The following is a 15,426-nucleotide window of genomic DNA, read 5'->3' as shown; positions in this document are numbered from 1 at the left end:
CAGTTAATTAACCAATATGGATCAATGATTATAAATGAAGTCCACAGTTTATTCAGATTTATTTATTTATTTTTAAATTAAATTTAGGGACAAGATCTTCCTCTGTCACCCAGGCTGGAGTGCAGTGACATGATCATGGCTGATTGTAAATTCAAATTCCTGGGCTCAAGCAATCCTCCTGCCTTGGCCTTCCAAAGTTCTGGGATTATAAGTGTGAGCCACCATACCTGGCCCAGATTTTCTTAATTTTTTTTTTTTTTTTTTGAGCTAGAGTCTTGCTCTGTCACCCATGCAGGAGTGCAGTGGTGCGAGGTTGGCTCACTGTTACCTCTGCCTCCCAGCTTCAAGAGATTTTCCTGCCTCAGCCTCCCGAGTAGCTGGGATTACAGATGCTTGCCACTGTGCGCAGCTAATTTTTGTATTTTTAATAGAAACGGGTTTCACCATGTTGGCCAGATTGATCTCCAACTCCTAACCTCGTGATCCGCCCGCCTTGGCCTCCCAAAGTGCTGGGATTACAGGTGTGAGCCACTGCACCCAGCCGATTTCCTTAATTTTTACCTAATGTCCTTTTTGTAATCCAGGATACCATTCAGTATATCACACTGCATCTAGTTATCATGTCTCCTTAGGCTCCTGTTGGCTTGGGGTGGTTTCTCAGATTTTCCTTCGTTTTGATAACCTTGACAGTTTTGATTAGTATTGGTCTGGTATTTTGTAGAATGCTCTTCCATTGGAATCTGTCCAGTGTTTTCAATGTTTTTCCCACAGTTAGACTGGGGTTATAGGGTGTTTTTTTTTTTTTTTTGAGATGGAGTTTCGTGTTTCACTGTCACTCAGACTGGAGGGCAGTCGTGTGATCTCGGCTCACTGCAACCTCTGCCTCCTAGGTTCAAGTGATTCTCCTGCCTCAGCCTCCCAAGTAGCTGGGATTACAGGTGCCCCCCACCACACCTGGCTAATTTTTTTTTTATTTTTTTTGAGATGGAGTCTCGCTCTGTCACCCAGGCTGGAGTGCAGTGGCGGGATCTTGGCTCACTGCAACCTCCGTCTTCTGGGTTCAAGCAATTCTCCTATCTCAGCCTCCCGAGTAGCTGGGGTTACAGGCTCCTGCCACCACACCCAGCTAAATTTTGCATTTTTAGTAGAGATGGGGTTTCACCATGTTGGCCAGGTTGGTCTCGAACTCCTGACCTTAGGTGATCCATCCACCTCGGCCTCCCAAAGTGCTGGGGTTACAGGGCATGAGCCACAATGCCTGGCTGGTGGTTACAGGTTTTTGGGAGGAAGACCACATATTCATTACATCATATCAAGGTACATACAATCAACATGAGTCATCGCCATTGATGTTGAGCTTGGTCACCTGGCTTCATCAGGTTTCACCAATGTAAAGTTACTTTTTTTAGCCCTTTTCCACTGTGTTCTTTTTGGAAGGAAGTCACTGTGCCCACTCCTTAAGTGTGGGAGTTATGTTCCACCTCCTCGAGGAGTATGTCAGTTTCCTAAGGCAATGGTGACAAAGTACCACAAACTGGTGGCGTAAAAGAACAGAAATGTGTTATCTTATGGTTCTAGAGTGGCAGTCCTCAACCTTTCTGGCACCAGGGACCAGTTTCATGGAAGACAGTTTTCCCACAGATGTGGGGGTGGGGGGATGGTTTTGGGATGAAACTGTTCCACCTCAGATCATCAGGCATTAGTTAGATTCTCACGAGGTATGTGCAACCTAGATCCCTCACATGCGCAGTTCACAATAGGGTTCATGGTCCCATAAGAATCAAATGCCGGCCGGGCGCGGTGGCTCAAGCCTGTAATCCCAGCACTTTGGGAGGCCGAGACGGGCGGATCACGAGGTCAGGAGATCGAGACCATCCTGGCTAACACAGTGAAACCTCGTCTCTACTAAAAATACAAAAACTTAGCCGGGCGAGGTCGCAGGCGCCTGTAGTCCCAGCTACTCGGGAGGCTGAGGCAGGAGAATGGCGGGAACCCGGGAGGCGGAGCTTGCAGTGAGCTGAGATCCGGCCACTGCACTCCAGCCTGGGTGACAGAGCGAGACTCCGTCTCAAAAAAAAAAAAAAAAAAAAAAAAAAAAGAATCAAATGCCATCACTGATCTGACAGGATGCAGAGCTCAGGCAATGCTCATTCGCCTGCTACTTACCTCCTGCTGTGCAGGTCGGTTCCTAACAAGCCACAGACTGGTATTGGTCCTCAGCCCAGGGGTTGGAACCCCTGTTCTAGAGGCTAGAAGTCTGAAATCAAAATGTCAGCAGGGCCATGCTCTCTCTGAAGGTCCTAGGGGAGAATTCGATCCATGTCTTCGGTCTTAGTTCATTTCATGTTGCTATAACAGAATACCTGAGACTGGGTCATCTATGAAGAACAGAGACTTATTTCTTAAAAGTTCTGGAGGCTGGGAAGGCCACATTCAAGGGCACTGCATCTGGTGAAGGCCTTCTTGCTGCTCATTCCATTGTGTAAGGCAGAAAGACAAGAGAACATACTTGTGAGAGAGAAGGGAATGGGGGTCAAATTCATTCTTTTATCTGGAACCCACTTCCAAGATACCTAACCAACTCCCACAATATGGTATTAATTTATTGATGACGGCAGAGCCCTCATGACCTATTCATCTCTTAAAGACCTCATCTTTCAACACTGGTATACTAGAGATTAAGTTTCCAACACATGAACTTCGGGGACACATTCAAACCATAGCACCTTTCTCTTAATTTCTGGTGCTGCTGGCAACCCTTGGCCTTATAGACACATGACTCCACTCTCTGCCTCTGTGTGCACAAGATGTTCTCCTTCTGGTTCTCTTTGTCTTTGTCTGTGGCTCTCCTCTTCTTTTTATAATGACATCGGTCGTACTTGGTTAGGGCTCACACTAAATACCTCATTTTAACTTGATTCTACTTGCAAGGACCCTATCCAAATAAGGTCACAGGTACCAGGGTTTAGGCTTCAACATATTTTTTTTTCTTTTTTTTTTTTTAAGACGGAGTCTTGCTCAGTCGCCCAGGCTGGAGTGCAGTGGCACGATCTCCATTCACTGCAAGCTCCGCCTCGTGGGTCCATGCCATTCTCCTGCCTCAGCCTCCCAAGTAGCTGGGACCACAGGCACCACGCCCGGCTAATTTTTTGTATTTTTAGTAGGGACAGGGTTTCACTGTGTTAGCCAGGATCTCCTGACCTCGTGATCTGCCCGTCTTGGCCTCCCAAAGTGCTGGGATTACAGGCTGAGCCACCATGCCCAGTTAACATATCTTTTTATGGAACACAGTTAAACCTATAACAATGGGGGAGTATCTATATACATTGATTTTTAAATTATTATTATTTTTTTTTGAGACAGGGTCTTTCTCTGTTGCCCAGGCTGGAGTGCAGTGGTATGATCTTGACTCACTGCAGCCTCAACCTCCTGGGCTCAAGCAATCCTCCCACCTCAGCCTCCTGAGTAGCTGGGACTACAGGTGTGTGGCACTATGCTAGCTAATTTTGTTTATTTTTTGTAGAGACGAGGTCTCACTATGTTGCCCAGGCTGATCTCAAACTCCTGTACTTCTCCTGCCTCAGCCTCCCAAAGTGCTGGGATTACAGATATGAGCCACTGTGCCTGAACTATATATATTAGAATCCTTCTGCAAAGAAGATTTATCACTTCTCTCTCATTTAATTGTTTATTTATATCATTGTGAACTGCGACCTTGCTATATTTATGTATTAGTTCCTGAAGTTGTTTTGCCAATTATTTGGGATTTTCTGCATAGACAATCATGTCATCTGTAGCTCCTTCACAATCTGCATTTGGTTCCTCTTCTTGGCCTATCACAGTAGCCGAGACGTCTAGTACGGTGTTGAGTAACAGTGGTAAGAGAGAAAATCCTTGCCTTGTTCCCAATTTTAGGGTGAAGGCATCCAATTTTTTACTACTAACTGTAATACTAGCTGTAGGTTATTTTGCCCATTCTGACAATATCTTTTATTTTGTGTATTTAGGCTAGTCACATTTCAAAAATATTTTAAAAATAGACTTCATTTGTTAGAGTAGTTTTAGGATTTTAGTAAAATTGAGCTGAAAGTACAGAATTTCAAATATTTCCTGCCAGTCTGTGGCTTGTCATCTCATTCTCTTGAGACTATTCACCTTTAAAGTGATTATTGATATAGGCCACGACTGCTTCCATCCTTTAGTTCCCAGGCCCAGGAGGACTTTCCGGCCCACTGCAGCTTAATATTCACCATGTTTGTAACTGTTTTCTACTTGTTATATCCTCTTCCTTCTTTTTCTACCTTTTCTGATTTTAAATTGAGCATTTTATATGATTCCATTGTAAACTTGATCTTATTTATTTATTTGAGACAGGGTCTGGTTCTGTCATGCAGGCTGAAGTACAGTGGCACTGTCTTGGCTCACTGGACCCTTCACCTCCTCAGCTCAAGCAATTCTCCCACCTCAGCCTTCCAAGTAGCTGGGACTACAGACACGCACCACCATGCCTGGCTAATTTTTTTTTTTTTTTTTTTTTGAGACAGAGTTTCTCTCTTGTTGCCGAGGCTGGAGTGCAATGGCGCTATCTCGGCTCACCACAACCTCTGCCTCCCAGGTTCCAGTGATTCTCCTGCCTCAGCCTTCTGAGTAGCTGGGATTACAGGCATGTGCCACCACGCCTGGCAAATGTTGTATTTTTAGTAGAGAAGGGGTTTCTCCATGTTGGTCAGGCTGGTCTCGAACTCCCGACCTCAGGTGATCCGCCCGCCTTGGCCTCCCAAAGTGCTGGGATTATAGGTGTGAGCCACTGTGCCCAGCCACCTTTTTGTAGACAGGGTTTCACCATGTTGCCCAGGCTGGTCTTGAACTCCTGGCCTCAAGCAATCCTCCTGCCTTAGCCTCCCAAAGTGCTGGAATTACAGGTGTGAGTCACTGGGCCCGGCCCCTTGATCTCTTTTTGAAGAAAGGTTTTACTGCTCTTCATTACATGAGTAGTTCTTAACTGGTGGCGATTTTGTCCCGCAGTGGGTATTTTGCAATGTCTGAAGACATTTTTGGTTGTCACAACTGTGAAAATCTTACTACTGTTATCTAGTGGGTAGAGGCCGGGGATGTTGCTAAAACATCCTACGTGCATAGTACAGTCCCTACAGCAAAGAATTATGATTCAAAATGTCGATAGCATTGCTATTGGCAAACACTGAATTAGATAATTAGATAATAGGAACCAATGTATATTAGTCAGGAAAGTCTGGGTTATGGTTACAAAAATGATTTCCCCTCGCCTTTTTTTTTTTTTTTTTTTGAGGCAGAAGCCCATTCTGTCACCCAGGCTGGAGTGCAGTGGCGCAATCTTGGCTCACTGCAACCTCTGCCTCCTGGGTTCAAATGATTATTGTGCCTCAGCCTCCTGAGTAGCTGGGATTACAGGCTTGTGCCACTAGGCCTGGCTAATTTCTTTTTTTATTTTTTTTTTTTCTTCTTTTTTTTTTTTTTTTTTTTTTTGAGATGGAGTCTTGCTCTGTCGCCCCGGCTGGAGTGCAGTGGCACGATCTTGGCTCACTGCAACCTCTGCCTCCCGGGTTCAGGTAATTCTCCTGCTTCAGCCTCCTGGATAACTGGGACTACAGACGTACGCTGCCACGCCCAGCTAATTTTTTGTATTTTAGTAGAGACAGGGTTTCACCATGTTGCCCAGGCTGGTCTTGAACTCCTGAGTTCAGGCAATCCACCTTCTTTGGCCTCCCAAAGTACTGGGATTACAGGCATGAGCCACCGTGCTTGGCCCATGCCTAGCTAATTTCTTTGTGTTTTTAGTAGAGACAGGGTTTTGCCATGTTGGCCAGGCTGGTCTCGAACTCCTGGGCTCAAGTGATCTGCCTACCTTGGCCTCCTAAAGTGCTGGGAATACAGGTGTGAGCTGCTGTGCCTGGCCTCCCCAAATCTTATTAACTTAAAGCAACATATCTAGTCACATGGCCCTATCCAATTCAAGGAATCAGTCGTACCAAGGTGCCTGGAAGTAGGGGAGCTAGAAGTGTTTCATGAAGAGCACTAATGAATACTATACAGTAATATAATATTTTTCCTTTGACTTCCGGGAAGCTTGGAACTCACTTTTATACACAATAGCAATAGTTTTTGTGTTAGTGCAGGACTTCCAAAAAGTAGATGCCAAGATTGGGTTAGATCTGAAGAGATTTATTGAGAAAAGGCCTGAAAGGGAAAATAGAAGTGAAGCTGGTAAAGGCTGGGAGAGCATCAGGCTGTGATGGAGAAGAGAGGGGAGGAAGGAAGGAAGGCAAGTTAGATGGGAAGAATCTTGCAGTGCAGTGCAATTATAAGAAAGTTTTGGCATCACTTTTGAGGAGGGAGTCTTTGAGCCAAAACTGCCTCTGAGAGGAGTCCTATATCTCCTGGGTACAGTGTTCCCACAATGCTCAGACATTGACTGGGAGCAGCCTGTGCTCTGACAGATTTCAGAGCACACACATGGGACCATTGGTCAAATATACTCCCTGCAGGTGAGATCTGAGACACACATTCTCATGGTTGCTTCAGTTCACCTCCTGGTATTGCACAAACATGCTTTTCCACACAGGTCCAGGGAGAAGTTCCCCTGTGGTTCCTCGAGGCCTCTTTTTCTAACTAGTTGGACAGCTACAGCTCCTATTGCTACAGCTGATCTCACGGTTGTAACTGGTACTTACCTTCTCCCTCCTCCACTATCTACTCAATCCCCCTCACCCTCATGTATCGCTTTTGCTGGTTGTAGTTTATGCAATGGAGTGACCCTTGGTAATTATACCCTTCTTAGACTGGGGTTACTACACATGTCCATTCACAATTACAGTGTAGGGGAAGGGCGCGGTGGCTCACACCTGTAATCTCAGCACTTTGGGAGCCCAAAGGGGGGCAGATGGCTTGAGCCCAAGAGTTGGAGACCAGCCTGGGCAGCATAGCAAGAACCCCGTCTCTACAAAAAACACGAAAATTAGCCAGACGTGGTGGTGTGCCCCTGTAGTCCCAGCAACTTGGGAGGCTGAGACAGGAGAATCGCTTGAACCCAAGATGGAGTGGGTGGCGCGGTCAGGCGAGTTGGGGGTGGAGGCTGCAGTGATCTGATTGCCATCAATTACTCCTGCTGTTATGGGGACTCTTCCTCTCATCAGCTAGACACTGGTGAGTAGCTATAGCTTGTAATTCAATGGGACCCTTGTTATGTCCCCTGGCAAGGGTGCAGCGCCTTTGGGGACTAGGGTCTCTAACTTTGCAGAGCTTAGAGTCACAGGGACAGGAAGCACAGAGTGGGTCATTGGGACTGATAGTAATGGGGCCACTCCTTTGGTTCTTGGCCCACTGCAGATCGCCTTCTTCCCTGGCTTAGGTGAGCTATGGCCTTGTGGCAGTCTCCCTCTACCCCACTTGGATTAGTTTTGCCTCCTCAGGTTGCCTCTAAGCTCCAGGTTCCTGGCTTTCCACTCTAGAAAGCCTCATTGTTTCCTCAGGTGTGCTTTGTTTGCTGTTGGTTTTGACTGGGCAATTATTCCGAGGATTCAAAATTCAAGAGGCACAAAACAGCAATTTAATGAAAAGTTTCCCTCCTACTTCTATTTTCCAGCTATCCAAGTTCCCCTCTACAACACATGTTTTCAATTTTTTAGACACCATAACACACTTTTTCTACCCAGATGGTAACATACTATACACATTGTTCTGTACCTTGTGTGCGTGTTTTTAAAAATTTGCATAGAGATGAGATTAGATCTTAGAGAGCATTTCAAATCAGTACCTAAAGAGATTTCTTTTTTCTTTTTTGAGACAGAGTCTTGCTCTGTTGTCCAGGCTGGAGTGCAGTGGTGCCATCTCGGCTCACTGCAACCTCCACCTCAAGTAATTCTAGTGTCTCAGCCTCCTGAGTAGCTGGGATTACAGGGGTACCCCACCATGCTAGGCTAGTTTTTTGTATTTTCAGTAGAAATGGTGTTTCACCATATTGGCCAGGCTGATATTGGATCAGGTGATCTGCCTGCCTTGGCTTCCCAAAGTGCTGGGATTATAGGCTTGAGCCACCGTGCCTGGCCCCTAAAGAGATTTCTTATTTAATTTTTACTGATAATTTGTTTTGTTTTGTTTTGTTTTATGTGTGTGTGTAAGAGAGAGAGAGAGAGAGAGAGAGAGAGAGAGAGAATGTACTATAATTTATTTAACCAGTCCACTAATTGATGAGTATTTGGTTTTTTCTTATTCTCTGCGATTACAAACAATGTTGTGATTAATAACTGTGTACATTCCAGGTATGTGAGTATATCTGTAGAATAACGTTCTACCAGTGGAATAGCTGGGCCAAAGGGTATTGAGATTTGTTATTTAACAGTTAATTGCCAAAATCACCTTTCATAGGGATGGTACAAGTTTGTCTTTTGCCCTTAATGTGCCTGTTTCTCCAAAGTTTTGTTGATTCAAGATGTCAGTAAACCTTTTTAATCTTTGCCAATATGAAAGGATAAAAATAATATCTCAAAGTTGTTTTAATTACTTAAGATTAGCCGTATAAAGCTGCCATTTTTAAAGTGACAATAATCATTGAATACTAGCAATTTCATATTCTTTTATTTCTTTGTGAGATTGTAGCTCTCAGGTTTTTTTTTTCAGATTTCTTCTGTTTTTAATTTAATTTTTTTTATTTTTAAAATTTCAGTAGCTTTCGGGGTCCAAGGGATTTTTGCTTGCATCGAGATGGACTGGGGGCCAAGACTTACAGGATCCAGATAAGACGCCTGAAAGGGTATGGTTAGATGGGGCAAGGCTGGGAAACTCTTGGGCTCAGCTGGGCCTGATAGGGTCAGTGTGTGTTGCTCTGCCTCCTTGAGGCGCTTGTGTGTTCCAAATCTAGCAGAAGAAGCTGCTTCAGCCCAGCCCACAGCACTAGCAGGGATGAAAATGATGGGAAACTTAGGCTCTGCACATCCTGAAGTCTTGTAGCTCTGCTGAGCTCAGACTTGGAGTTACTCCAAGGGGCTGTCCCATCACATTTTGTTTGTTGTGAGCCTCAGAGGACCGAGAGCCTGTCCGATCTTCTCTCTCTCTCTGTGGTGCTCAATAAGTACTTGTCCCGTCCTGTCCTGTCCTAGGCACTGAGGGTGGAGAGAAGAAACGAAGCGGAATGAGGGGGCATTCTGCCTTCAGGACTCATCATTATCCGAGGCTATCTCCTTGGGGGTCCCCAGAGCAGCTGCCTGCCCTCTCAAAAGTTTTCATGACTCTTATTGTGAGTACTTGAACTTTTCTTTGTCTTTTTTTTTTTCGTAATTGAAGACTATTTTACATGTAATTTTTCTACATCCACACATCTAGACCTGCTTTGATAACTTTAAAGGCTACATAAGCTTTCACTGGATGGCTACATCATAATTTTTTAACACTTCCTCTGTTGATGGACATTTAGGTTGTTCTTGCCTTTGACAGCATTTCTGCAAACCTTTTTTATGATTCTTAGTGCAAATATGCAAGTGTATCTGTTGAATAAGCTCCTAAAAGTAGAACTGTTGGGTTAAAAGATGTGTGCATTTAAAAAATTTGATTAGTATTGACTGACAGTTCAGATAACAGCTCAATTGTCTCTCATTGGAGAAACAGAGGCCCCCAGAGGCCAAGTCCCCTCCAGGCCTCCCTATGTCACACAACCCCATGTTTCACAGGACTCACTGCTTTTTCACATTTGGTCTGACTTGCTGATATGGGTCTCAAATTGTCTCCCATTAGCACAATCTTCTTAAAATTACATTTTCTTCTATAGTACGGATAGACTGTAATCAAATTTATTTCCCTATTGATGGAACTTTATTGAGGTTGCCTCCGTATAGAGCTATGCAGATAATTTTGCAGAGAGCATTTGGGGCAGTCACGGTGGCTCATGCCTGTAATCCCAGCACTTTGGGAGGTTGAGGTGGGCGGATTACTTGAGGTCAGGAGTTTGAGACCAGCCTGGCCAACATGGTGAAACTCCATCTCTACCAAAAGATACAAAAATTAGTCGGGTGTGGTGGCAGGCACCTGTAGTCCCAGCTACTGGGGAGGCAGAGGTGGGAGAATCTCTTGAACCTGGGAGATGGAGGTAGCAGTGAGGCAAGATGGCGCCACTGCACTCCAGCCTGGACAACAGAGTAAGACCCTGTCTCAAGAGAGAAAAAAAAAAAGACAAATTGCACTTCTGCTCAAACCCTTGCCTGAGCTAATAATAATAGCTAACATGTATTGAACACTTCCTATGTGTCTGCCCTGCCCTTTGCAATGTATTAGCTCAAAACTCGGATTAATTAGATATTTTTATTAGCTTAATTTTACAGATGTGAAAGCTGAGGCAGACAGATAAATGGCATGTTCAGGGTTTTAGAGCTGATAAGAGATGGGGTTGGAGTTAAAATCCACAGTCTAGTTCCAGTCAGTGGGCCTGACTGACCTCTGTGAAATGCCTGGCTGCCAGTCCCAGACTGGGGCTTTGGGTGCAAACGGTGGCCATATTCAAAAGTGAGAAGCTGTCCAATTACTCTCTGAAAGGGCTATGCCATTCTCTGGTACCACCAGAGTAAAAGTGAGGCCCTTTTTCCCTTCAAGGAGTATGTCTTTTTCTTTTCTTTTTTCTTTTTTTTTTTTTTTTGAGATGGAGTCTCGCTCTGTTGCCCGGACTGAAGTGCAGTGGCACAATCTTGGCTTACTGCGACGTCTGCCTCCCGGATTCCAGCGATTCTCCTGCTTCAGCCTCCCGAGTAGCTGGGATTACAGGCACGCGCCACCACGCCCGGCTAATTTTTGTATTTTTAGTAAAGATGGGGTTTCCCCATGTTGGTCACGCTGGTCTCGAACTCCCGACGTTGTGATCTTCCCGCCTCGGCCTCCCAAAGTGTTGGAATTACAGGCGTGAGCCACCGCGCCTGGCAGGAGTATGTCTTTTTCATTTCTATATCCTTGCATGTAGGGGATATGGCAATGAAATATACTCCACATAAAGTCCAGCATGGAGCAGGTAGGTGCCTGTGGGATGGCTGGATGGATGAATGGATGGATGAAGGGGAGCAGACAGGTGTGGAGAGAGGGAGGACAGGTCACACCAGAGGGGCCATTGCTCAGTGTGGCATCCTGCCTCTAAAACTCATTCACTTAACACGTTTGAAGTGTTCCTTATTTTTCGGTTCCTAGCTGACTCGCCCCTTCCTAGAAGGATCTGCTGAAGTGTCCCTCTCCCATCAGAGCCTTGCCTGACCTTTCTGTCTCCACCGCACCATGCACTGCTTACTCTCCTTATCCCGCTTAGTTTTTCTCCACAGCATCTATTCCCATCTTACATGCATTTACACTTCTGTTTTGCTTATCGCCTTCCCCATCCCCGCAGGGGAGAATATGAACCTCACTAGGGCAGAGGCTTTGTTTGTTCACTGATTCATCACCGGGACTTAGGACATTTCCTGGTGTTAGTTGCCACTCAGTCAGTATTTGGTGAATATGGCACCTATTCACTGTGCCAGGTGCTGGGAGTGCAGCGGCGGGAGGGACAGAGACCCCGCCTTCAGGGCTCGACATTAATCCTGTCTGATGGTGGGAGCCCGAAGAGGCTCTCCCAGCCTTGGGCTCCAGATCACTTTGTCCCTTCCTAAAGAAATCTAAGGCTTGCAGCGACTGCTCTCCCTCGGGCGCAAAAGCCGCGTCCCCGGCAGCAGGCCCGCCCCCACAGCGCCCCCTGGCGGCCCCACGCGCGCCGCACCGGAGCCCCGCGCTCCGCAGGCGAGTTGGAAACCCCGGGAGCTCCCGGGCCATTTCCTCTCAACTTTCGGACAGTTCTGCTTTCGGCCGGGGCGGGAAGAGGAAGGAGGGTTGGGGGAGGGCGCAGCGCAGTGCGAGGCCGGCGCGGGCGGGGCAGGAAGGCTGGGGCTCTGGCGCCTTCTGCCACGGCGTCATCTGGAAGACCCGCTTTTTCAAGGGCGAAGACCCCACATTCTTGGAGGGCCTTGCTTTCTTCCGGGCCCAGCTCGGCTCCCACCTTACGCCCCTTCTCCCCGCGAGAGGTGAGAGGTTGCGTGGTCACAGGCGGAGGCGAGGGCGGGGCCAATGTCCGTCCCGCCGCCCTACGTCCCCTAGGTCCTGCACCAGGGTTTTGGGGCCAAAGCAAGCAGTACCTCTGTGTTTGGGGTCGAGCTTCTTCACGGTCTGTGAAATCAACGCGCGAGCCCTCGGGCGCGGTATGGGCGAGCGCCCTGCCCGGGGCAGTCCCAGGGATCCGCAGGGAGGGGAAGGCCGGAGGCGACCGAACAGAAGTCGGGACGCCACCTGGCGGCCGCAGCCCGCAGCCCACAGCCCACAGCCCACAGCCCGCAGCCCGCAGCCCGTAGCCCTCTGCCCTCAGCCCTCAGAACCCAGACGCGCCTTAGGGGCTGCTTGGCCAGCGGGATCTGCAGACCCTACCCCTCCTGCAGGATCCTGGGTCCATTTCCCGTAGTGGTTGCGGGCCTGAGTCACTGACATACATAAGGTATGACAACCCTACGCTAAGGTAGGATTGGACTTTGAAGAGCTGAGCAATGGCTGGGCATGGTGGCTCCCTCCTGTAATCCCAGCACTTTGGGATGACGAGGCAGTAGGATCGCTTGAGCCTAACAGCTCGAGACCAAGCCTGGGCAACATAGGGAGACCCTGCCTCTACAATAAATAAATAAATAAATAAATAGCCGGGTGGGCATGGTGGCGCGCTCCTGTACTCTCAGCTACACGAGAGGCTGAGGTGGGAGGATCTCTTGAGCCTGGCAGGTCCAGGCTGCAGTAAGCTGTGATTGCACCACTGCATTCCAGATTGAGCGATAAAGCAAGACCCTGTCACAAAAAAAAAAAAAAAAAAAAAAAATGGCCGGGCGCGATGGCTCACGAGGTCAGGAGATGGAGACCATCCTGGCTAACATGGTGAAACCCCGTCTCTACTAAAAATACAAAAATTTAGCCGGGCATGCTGGCGGGCACCTGTAGTCCCAGCTACTCGGGAGGCTGAGGCAGGAGAATGGCGTGAACCCGGGAGGCGGAGCTTGCAGTGAGCAGAGATCACGCCACTGCACTCCAGCCTGGGCGACAGAGCGAGACTCCGTCTCAAAAAAAAAAAAAGCAAAACAATATATAAAAGAGCTGAGCACTGACCAGTCCAAGCATGAAAATGGCTTCTGTTAACTCAAGTTTCCTGACTTCATGGATGCCCTGAGGGCTCAAAATGGCTCTCCCTCCTCTCTATACTTCTCTTCCCCGCCCCCCCCCCCCCCCCCCCCCCCGGTCTCTATTGTTCCTTTTATTCAGTCTTGATAACGTGTGTGTGTGACTATAAAATGAATACATAGTCGCTGTTTTTAAAAATGGAGACAGTTCCTGTGGTTCCTGTTGGAAGTTTTCCCCCTTCTTGAGAACATGGGTCTGTGCTCACTGGAAATGCAAGTTTGTTGGTTGTCCTTCCTTAACCCTGTCAGGACTCTTGGCCAGGCGTCAACTCCACTCCCTTCCTGGTGTGGGCAGGAATGGCCCATTTGTCTCCAGGACTGGAAGCACCTTGGAGGCAGCTCTGGAATTGGTGAGACTTTGGGGGTGGGAGGTAGGGCATGTCAGAAGGGAGGCACCGGGCATCCTCAAATGTTTCTCACTTTTTTTCCTTTTGCATAACTTGATTAATTTTTTGTTCTTGCCCATTCGAAAACAGTTTTAATTTATTATTATTATTTTTGTGAGACAAGGTCTCACTCTATCACCCAGACTGGAGTGCGGTGGCACAATCACGGCTCACTACAGCCTCCACCTCCCCGGGGTCAGGTGATCCTTCCACCTCAGCCTCCTGAATAGCTGGGACTACAGGCATGCACCACCATGCCTGGCTAATTTTTTTTTTCTTTTCTTTTTTTTTTTTTTTCTTTTGTAGAGATGGGGTTTCACCATGGCTGGTCTTGAACTCCTGGGCTCAAGCGATCCACTCTGCTCTGCTTCCCAAGGTGCTGGGATTATAGGCGTGAGCCACAGTGCCTAGCCAGTTTTATTTCATTGTAGTAGATTTGCCTTTTTTTTTTTTTTTTTTTTCCAGGCAGGGTCTCACTCTGTTGCCCAGGCTGGGGTGCAGTGGTATAATCTCGGCTCACTGCAACCTTCACCTCCTGGGTTCAGGTGATCCTCCCACCTCAGCCTCCCAAATAGCTGGGACCACAGGTGAGCACCACCGCACCCAGCTAATTTTGTTGTTGTTGTATTTTTTGTAGGGATGAGGTTTTGCCATGTTCCTCAGGCTGATCTTGAACTCCTGGGCTCAAGTGAACCCTGCCTTGGCCTCCCAAAGTGCTGGGATTACAGGTGTGACCCACCACACCTGGCCAGTTTTATTTTCTTGTATTAGGTATACCTTGTTTTATTAGTAGCCACTCATACCACGTTTGCCCCCTTCTCAGTTGATCTGATTTTCTTACAAAGGGTCACATCAGTGATGGGCCAGTATCCCAGATCTGGGGTGGCAGAAACCAAGGTTGGTGGTCCACTTTCCCACTTTAGCCAGGGGTGTCCAGTCCGAGAAGTCCAGATTCCAATAATAGGAAAGTTATGCTGTCTTCTTGTTCTTTTTCTTCTTCTTTTTTTTTATTCTGAGACAGTTTCCTCTGTAGCCCCGGCTGGAGTGCAGTGCCAAGATCTTGGCTCACTGCAACCTCCACCTCCTGAGTATAGCCTCCCAAGTAGCTGGGATTACAGATGTGTGCCATCACACCAGACTAATTTTTGTATTTTTAATAGAAACGGGGTTTCCTCATGTTAGCCAGGCTGGTCTTGAATTCCTGACTTCAAGTGATCTGACTGCCTCGGCCTCCCAAAGTGCTGGGATTACAGGCGGGAGCTACTGCGCCCAGCCCTGTTGTCTTTATTTTCTACCTTACGTAGTACAAAATCGTGTTTGTTCATTTTTTGTTACTTAAGAATTTTTTTATTAGAACATTTCATTTCATAAAATAGAATGTATTTCCTATTTGTTCCTAATAAACACCTGAAAATGCCCACTTCAATAATTCTGCTGATATTATGCTCAAACATATAGGTGTCTTCTTTCAAATAGCTGACAATCCTATCCTGGCTAACACGGTGACACTCCGTCTCTATTAAGAATACAGAAAATTAGCCGGGTGTGGTGGCACGCGTCTGTGATTCCAGCTACTCGGGAGGCTGAGGCAGGAGAATTGCTTGAACCTGGGAGGCAGAGGTTGCAGTGAGTCGAGATCACACCACTGCACTCCAGCCTGGAAGACAGAGTGAGACTCTGTCTCAAGAAAAAAAAAGAAAAAGAGCTGACAATCTATATCTTGTGGTTTATTCAGGCAGCTCAGGGGTGGACAGAGTGAGGACAGGTTTTTGCTCATAAACCAAGGATCA

The 15,426-nt window shown here is 47.2% G+C and overlaps 1 long non-coding RNA gene across 1 annotated transcript in view; it reads left to right on the top strand.

Annotated features, from left to right (window-relative positions):
- The window catches only part of LOC116273827, a 34,251-nt gene extending 24,986 nt beyond the window's left edge, over positions 1-9,265 (top strand). Inside the window, exons 2-3 of the long non-coding RNA XR_004182275.1 lie at positions 8,702-8,788; positions 9,135-9,265. This is a non-coding gene — a long non-coding RNA (uncharacterized LOC116273827). The remainder of the gene's footprint in view (positions 1-8,701; positions 8,789-9,134) is intronic.
- Positions 9,266-15,426: the final 6,161 nt, after the last annotated feature.

The sequence above is a fragment of the Papio anubis genome, chromosome 2 (genome assembly GCF_008728515.1).
Source record: "Papio anubis isolate 15944 chromosome 2, Panubis1.0, whole genome shotgun sequence".
Lineage (NCBI taxonomy): Eukaryota > Metazoa > Chordata > Mammalia > Primates > Cercopithecidae > Papio > Papio anubis.
Note: the sequence above shows the minus strand (reverse complement) of the source record. Positions and strands in the feature narration are given on the sequence as shown.